Consider the following 6,994-nt stretch of genomic DNA (forward strand, 5'->3'; position numbering starts at 1 on the left):
TGCATAATGTGTAAGTGTTTGATCTTCAGAGTGCAGTGTGCTGTTGGCTCCAGGAGAGGAAGCCTCCTCAGGCTCGCTCTGATTGGCTCCCACACGGATAACTCCATTTTGGAAAACAGCTGTTTGAAGACACAACCTTTTCTCGTTGTGTGCAGACGGTACCCTGAGAAAAACACCCAGGCTTCTAACATACGCACACACACACACTCATCTCTCATCGGCACAGCTTCTTTTTTTTTTTTTTTTTTTAAATCCACACCAGTGTGCTTCAGTTTCTGCACAGTTCATCTCGCTTTGCTCTTTTTTGTTTTTGTCCGACTGCCAGGAAACTTAAGTGGAGGATCCATGGTGTTACATTTCCATTGTAACAAGTGGATAACAGGAGGCGACCCGACCAAGGTTAGTGGCGATTTTACTGGGGAAACGTCTTCATGTGTTAATATATGTGCATGAAAATGATAAATGTTTAAAGTGCCCAGCCGCATTGAGCTGCAGAGTCACGAAGCGCGAGATCTTTTATTTCCCCATGATTTTTAAAAAGGCATTTTTCCAGGCAGCACAACGCCACACAATGCATCTCTCTTTGCAGAGCCGTCAGTGTCCACTGTACTGTAAACGCGTTGAATCTGTCAAACTGCTTTAATTAATCCCCCTCAGTGAATTATGAATGTTAATCACATTTTCCCCTCGAACGTATGAGGCATTCAAGTGCATCCATTGTGCCTGTGTGCATTGTGTGTGTGTGTGTGTACAGTAAACTGGCATGCACGTCATTCCCACACATTAGCTGCTGCATTCAGGGTCGCTAATGACAGCCTGGGTAGCTTTTTGAAAGCTCTCATCAACTGTGCTTTTCTGCTCTGTCAATGCACCCAGCCAGCCAACCCCCCCCCCCCCCCTCTTCTCCCCTGTAAACACAAATCAACTTCGTCTTTCCTAACTCGATCAGAGCATAAGGCAGCGATGACGCCAGGTTTTCATGCATTAACCTGCAGAGAGAAAGAGGAACGTGTCTGTCTTGTTTTTTTTTTTTTTCTGGAGGTGATTTCTAGTGAAACGATGGGGCTGGATGGAGATGATGCTCGGGGATTCAGCAGCAGCAGCAGCAGCAGCAGGCGGGGTGGGGGAGCAGCCTGGGACCCCCTACTTTGCATGAGTGTTGCTGGGCAAGTGCCAGCGTTACTGGGCACTAGCACTGGTGAAGATAAATACAGGCTTCTTGCCTGCCTGTGGTGGTTTGTTTCACTGTCGCCTGGCTGGCTGAGTGTAACCAAAACAGAGCTCAGTCAGTGCACGGCTAACATGTAATCCACATATGAAAATACACCCACAATACTGATTTACATTAAAGCACCAGTGTTGCAATATAACAACCAGCTTTTATCTCAGACCGGTGGCAGCTGGATTGTGACATGTCTTGACAGGTCAACCAACAAGGGCACTGTGGTATGTTCTTATATGGCATTTCATGGCTCGGAGAAGCTGTTGCACATCACTTAGGGTTCCGCATTTTGGAAAGAAAAGCAGGCGACTATGTCCTCCTGGGTCCGGGGTAAAAACATACATAATATGTAAGGCTGCAATTATTGATCATTTAAAAATGTTCTGCTAATTCTTTTCTGATTTTAAGAATGCCTCAAGCTGATGATATCAAATGGCTTGTTCTGTCCGATCAAAGCTGTAGATATTCAGTTAACCATCATATAAAACAAAGAAAACTAACTAATCTTCATAATTTAGCTTTCGTATTTCATCGGGGATTAGGCCACCTGATGAATTTCAGGTTAAATCCGGTACAGTCTGATGTCAGATTTGTCTTTTTTTGGAATAGCTCTCTACTGCCTCTTCTCCTCTCTTTGTACCAGCTAACCAAACATGGTCTGTTATCCTTCAAAATGGCCAAGGGGAGGGGAGGGAAGGGGAGTGGGAGAGGGGGGGGGGGGGGGTGTTGAGAGCAGCCAGAACAGAGGGCAGCGACGCAAGAAAAACCACTGCTACCAGAGAGACGCACGTGCCCCACTGACCTTGGACAGATCCCTGCAGAACCTGTGTTCTCGTCATATTTACCAAATCTAAACAAGTGTGTGACAGAAAGAAAAGACTTCCTGGTAACATTACATGTGCTCATGTTTTGGCTGTTACAGAGGCTCGTCCGCAGCAGACACCGTTGTGCTTTATGCATCTTCTAATCTGTGACGCCTGTTATTCAGAAAGCGGCGAGTAAATCCCGAGTAATTAGATCATACTACTGCCGTTATCTGCAGTGCTGCATGACCAACGCCGCTCTCTTTCTGCAACTCTTTCAGTAAATGGAAGTTGTATCTGCTCCTGCTGAGGGCTGCCAACAATAACATGATTACTCTGAGAACATTTGGACCCCTACACCCCGGTGCTGAGCGCCTGCGTTAAGTATACACAGCAGGGGTGGGACGGTTACTCTCTGGTTGTTTTTCCGCAAGTAGTCATCAGATTTTTCTTTTTTTTTTCCTACCAGACAGCTTTTCTCTGCACTTGTAGTCCTGCTGAAGGTTGACATAGCTTCGATATGTGGTAGATTATTTCATTCTTAGTTTGAGGACACTGGGAATCGGAGGCAGCTGGATGGACGGGACAAAGCACGCCGTGCCTTCTCGATTTCTTTGAGATTATGTCCACAATCAACGGCCGGCCCAGAGACCTTCCCGTGCGTAAGATGACATGGATCAGAAGTCTGTAACAGTGAGGCAGCGTTGTAGTACCATGTGAACACGCTTCTCAGGGTCTATTTCCGTATGCCTCCCTCTATCATCATGGGTTTAATGTGCACATATTTTGTGGGATAGGGATTTGTCGGTTCAACTGCCTTGACCTCCAACCGCATTCTTTGCCGTGTGTGCAGACCAGGACTTAAGCTCCTCTGTTTTTAGCTCCCTGACTTCCCCACGAGGAGTGCCATCACCCCGGCCTTCAGTGGATTGTGTATCGAAAAGAAAAGGCTTTCTGATTCACAAAGAGGCCACAGATTACTTACTCTGTAACTCCTTTTTATTTAGTGTAGTCAAAGCTAGCTTCTAGTTGTATTTCTGGGGTCGGATGTAATCCACAGGCATGCACAAACACTAAGCATCCATGGTTTCCAACACTTTGCTTCATAAAAGAACGGTTTGATTATGACGAGGAGATCTGTCTGCAGTCTGCACAGTGATGGTGTAGTAAAATATCCATGAAGGGTGCATAAAAATGTTATTGAATTTTTTTTGTGAGCTATTTTGTCAATCTTTTATCATTTTATTGTCCTGTTTTTAAGTCTCCTTTCATTTAATTTCATCCTTTTTTTTTTATTGTGAAGCAGTTTGCAAAGACGGTTTTCATAACGGCGCTGTAAAGTAAATGGAAATTGATTATCTTTCTGACATTTAATAGTGAAGATTGAGTCCTCACAGCCTATGATGGTACGTTTTAATGAAATTATGATGCAGGTGGTATAAATAGACACAGTCGTTGGGTATCGGTCGTGCGTAATGGTAGCTGGCAGGTCTAATGGAGTGGTGGAGCAGGATGAAGTATTATGAAAGTGGAGGATTAAAGTCTTCACCTGTTCATGGCTGGAGTCGTGCCGGTCTGCTGGTTTCACTATGTACCGAAATACACTTATGCTAACGACTCAACACTTTGTGTCACTGAGTACCGTTTCCTTTAGAAGGCGCAGTGAACGCAGCACAACATCCTTCATTAGCACTTTTATTTTGATAAGCCACCTGAGGCAGAGCAGCCACAGCAGGTGCAACAAACTGGGTTGCTTGTCTGCATACAGCGCTTCCTGCTGTGACAGAGATGTTATGCTAGTCAACCGAGTGACGCAGCTGCTTTATGGCTGCTGAGTTGTTAGTTGGGTAAACATTTTATAGAGCGCTGCAGGAAATAGTCCCAAAACCCGGAAATGTGTTTAGCCTTTTTGCACTTTCGGTTCCCTTGTCTTAAATACGTTTTTACTTATAAGGATTGTGTTCAACACAAGTTTAATAGATTTTCGCATTTTGTCCTACGACATAAAATGTGTCTTTGTGAGTTTTAGTCGTCAATCTACACAGAGGTTTACGCACCCTGCGCTTGTAATCCAGATTTGCTTTTATTCCTTCTGGATTATCCAACTAAGGCTTCATATAACACCTATTTTCATTATAAATTAATCGTTTTGTCTTTAAGACTGTCATCAAATCGTGTGTTTTCTTTCTGACCAGAAGTCCAAAATGCAAAAACTGTTTTCTACAATGTAAGAGAAGAAACTTGATCAAATATGAGAAAGTGAATCTGTCAAATTTCTGACATTTTTGCTTGAAACGTGAACATGGAAACACTCTGGGACAGTGTTTGCAGAGTGTTCGGGACACACTGAGCGAACTGACCAACAACAGAAAAGACGGGTATTCTCCAGGAACAGTCGGAAAAGTTTCCTGAACTTTCTGCACGGCGTGTAACTGGGTCAACAGTGAAATACACGGTAACCCCTGTGAATACAAAGTCAGCCTCTGCGAGGGATCAAGCTGCTAACTTATGATGCCTGCAGGCAATGAGTGTGATGTATGTTTGGGTGCAGCAGCACTTAAATGTTTGGTAGATTTGATTCCAACTGAAAATTCGCTCAGGAAATATTATATACCAACTTTAATGGGTCCAAAGCCCTGTGACACACTGCAGCTGCCGGCCACTAATGAGTCTTATTTTTTTATTGTTTCTACATTTATAAGACCCACATGTATTCCCTCTTCCTAATAAATACATTGTTTAATGAGGTCGTCGTTCAAAGATGCAACACGCATCTGTTTCTCAGATTTAATCCAGATGATTTAATGTCGCTTGTTGTTCGGCTGCATTAGCATATCACAGATTGTGACTCGGGTTGAGGCGTTGAATTAAATCTATTTGGCGAGATCATTTTGAATCGAGCCTAAACGCATTCTCATCTCAATGAATGAGCTTGGAAGTAAAATATAGACTTGTCCGGTTTTGGCCTCGCAAGTCGGTAGAAGATGATTTTAATGAGAATCTCTCTTTGTGAAAAGATGAAAACGAGCGTTGATTATTTTAGGTGGCACATTTCAAATTCAATGTTCGGTGATGAGACGGAAGAACGCTGCAGGGTAAGAGGAACAACGTGACCTTCACTGTTTTCACGGGGAATCATAAGCTCCTGATCTGCTTTTTATGCTTTTTGATTTGATCCCTTTTGGGAATTCTCGCGCTCCGTTTGCGTTAGAATATTCAGAGGTTTTAATCCAAAACCCCAGAGGAGGAATAACGATGAGCGATGTTGACACAAGGACGCTCGCAGGAAGCACAGAGCAAATTATTAACTGTCATTAAAACAGTGGAATAGCCTGTTCAAGGTACATCACATGTCCCGTTCTTTCGCTAGATGAAAACCTAATTCATGAAATGTGTTAATTACTCTTTATTTGACAGATACATTGGTTTTGTTGAATGGCCTGTGTAACACTACATGAAGACGAAATGGTTAACAAGGTTTTTAAAGACGGAGAATGCTATTTTAGTTTTTTTTTTTAGAGGTGCTTGAATATTTAAATGTTATGCTGCTATTCTAGTCCCTTTCAGAAAGCTTTATTGCATTTTCTTCTCCACTACTTTACGTTACTTTTCAGATTATGAAAATGATTAATAAAGATTATTTTATTTTACATGCACAACATTGCATAACCTTATTAAACCCGAGTCATCATCAGATATTATTTTCAAAATGTTAGGCTTTTGAATCTTGTAAAAAAAAAAAAAAAGGGTGAAATGAACCAATATTTCATGATTTAAGCAAAAATGAGAAGAAAGTCCAACAAATGATGAAATTAATTCCCCTAACAACAGTATGTGAAGTAGAGCTGCGACGAGAAATCAATTAATCAATCGACAGGCAGAGAATTATTCTACAATGATTGTCTCATCATTTCCCTTCCCAATCACAAACATCCACTGCTCCCAGCTTCTCAACAGTGAAGCTTCTCTTCATCACGTAAGATGATTAACTGTTGGTGTTGGAAACAAAGCAACTTAAATGCATCAATGCGAGTACTTCCTCGACTGCACCGGTATCGCAGTAGGCGTACATTAGAGAAAAGAGTTTGTCCCGTATACCAACATGAAGGATGGGCTCCTTATCTAGGTCTGGAGGAAAGTGCAACGTTTGCCTCTGCTCTTTTTTTTTTTTTTGCTCATGTGGAGGGTTACGCATGTGCCTCTTTATCCTCGTCAACTCAGCACATCGAGTCACATGACGCCCACATCCTTCTAGACTTTGTGGGAGAAAAGTGTGATGATGCAGCCGAGTGGAGTTACTTGGCAAACATCTCCCGCATCCTGGCCATCTGTACAGGTGAAGAGGAGAGCCACTTCACTTTATTTCCGATGCAGCATAAGTAGCGGTTGTGGTGAGAGTCATCACATGTAGCTTTGTAAGTAAGCAGTAATTGGCTAAATGCAGTTTCTGTTGTGTGTTATTTTATTAGAGAGAGGATGGGGGGGGAGTTGCGGGTGAAATCCTTCTTAACAGGTGGTGCAGAAGGACGTAGCCTGCAACCACATCATATATTCTGTTACAAATTGGCTAAATGGTTGAGCGCTGCAGCATAGACGAGGAGGATGTATCATGTTTCAAGTTCTTTTTTTTTTCTTCTTCTTTTTTTAAGTGCTAAAAACTCTGGAGCCAGTGAGGCACATTTCCTTATTTAGAAAGCACAATAAACACTCATGCATTCTTTCTCCGGGCCTCTCTTCCTCCCTGTTTTTCCTCTCATCATCATGCTTTCTCTCTTTCCCTCGTCCTCAACTGCTTTCCATCCCATCATCCTCTCCTCGTTTTCTTCCATACCTCCCCTCCTTCTCCTATCCCCTCATCTCCTACTTGTCCTCGCTCCTTCCTCCTCCTCCTCCTCCTCCTCCTCGTCAACTCAATGGTCTTTTTCAGCCTCCACCGTGTGTGTGCACGCAGAGAGCCTGAGAAAAGAAA

General features: G+C 43.0%; 1 protein-coding gene across 1 annotated transcript in view; it reads left to right on the forward strand.

Annotated features, from left to right (window-relative positions):
- Positions 1 to 157: 157 nt before the first annotated feature.
- pkig (protein kinase (cAMP-dependent, catalytic) inhibitor gamma) overlaps positions 158 to 6,994 on the forward strand; it is a 20,425-nt gene continuing 13,588 nt past the window's right edge. The window contains exon 1 of the mRNA XM_029436226.1: positions 158 to 399. The gene's annotated coding sequence lies outside the window, so the exon portion shown is untranslated. The remainder of the gene's footprint in view (positions 400 to 6,994) is intronic.

The sequence above is a fragment of the Cottoperca gobio genome, chromosome 7 (genome assembly GCF_900634415.1).
Source record: "Cottoperca gobio chromosome 7, fCotGob3.1, whole genome shotgun sequence".
In the NCBI taxonomy this organism is placed as follows: Eukaryota; Metazoa; Chordata; class Actinopteri; order Perciformes; family Bovichtidae; genus Cottoperca; species Cottoperca gobio.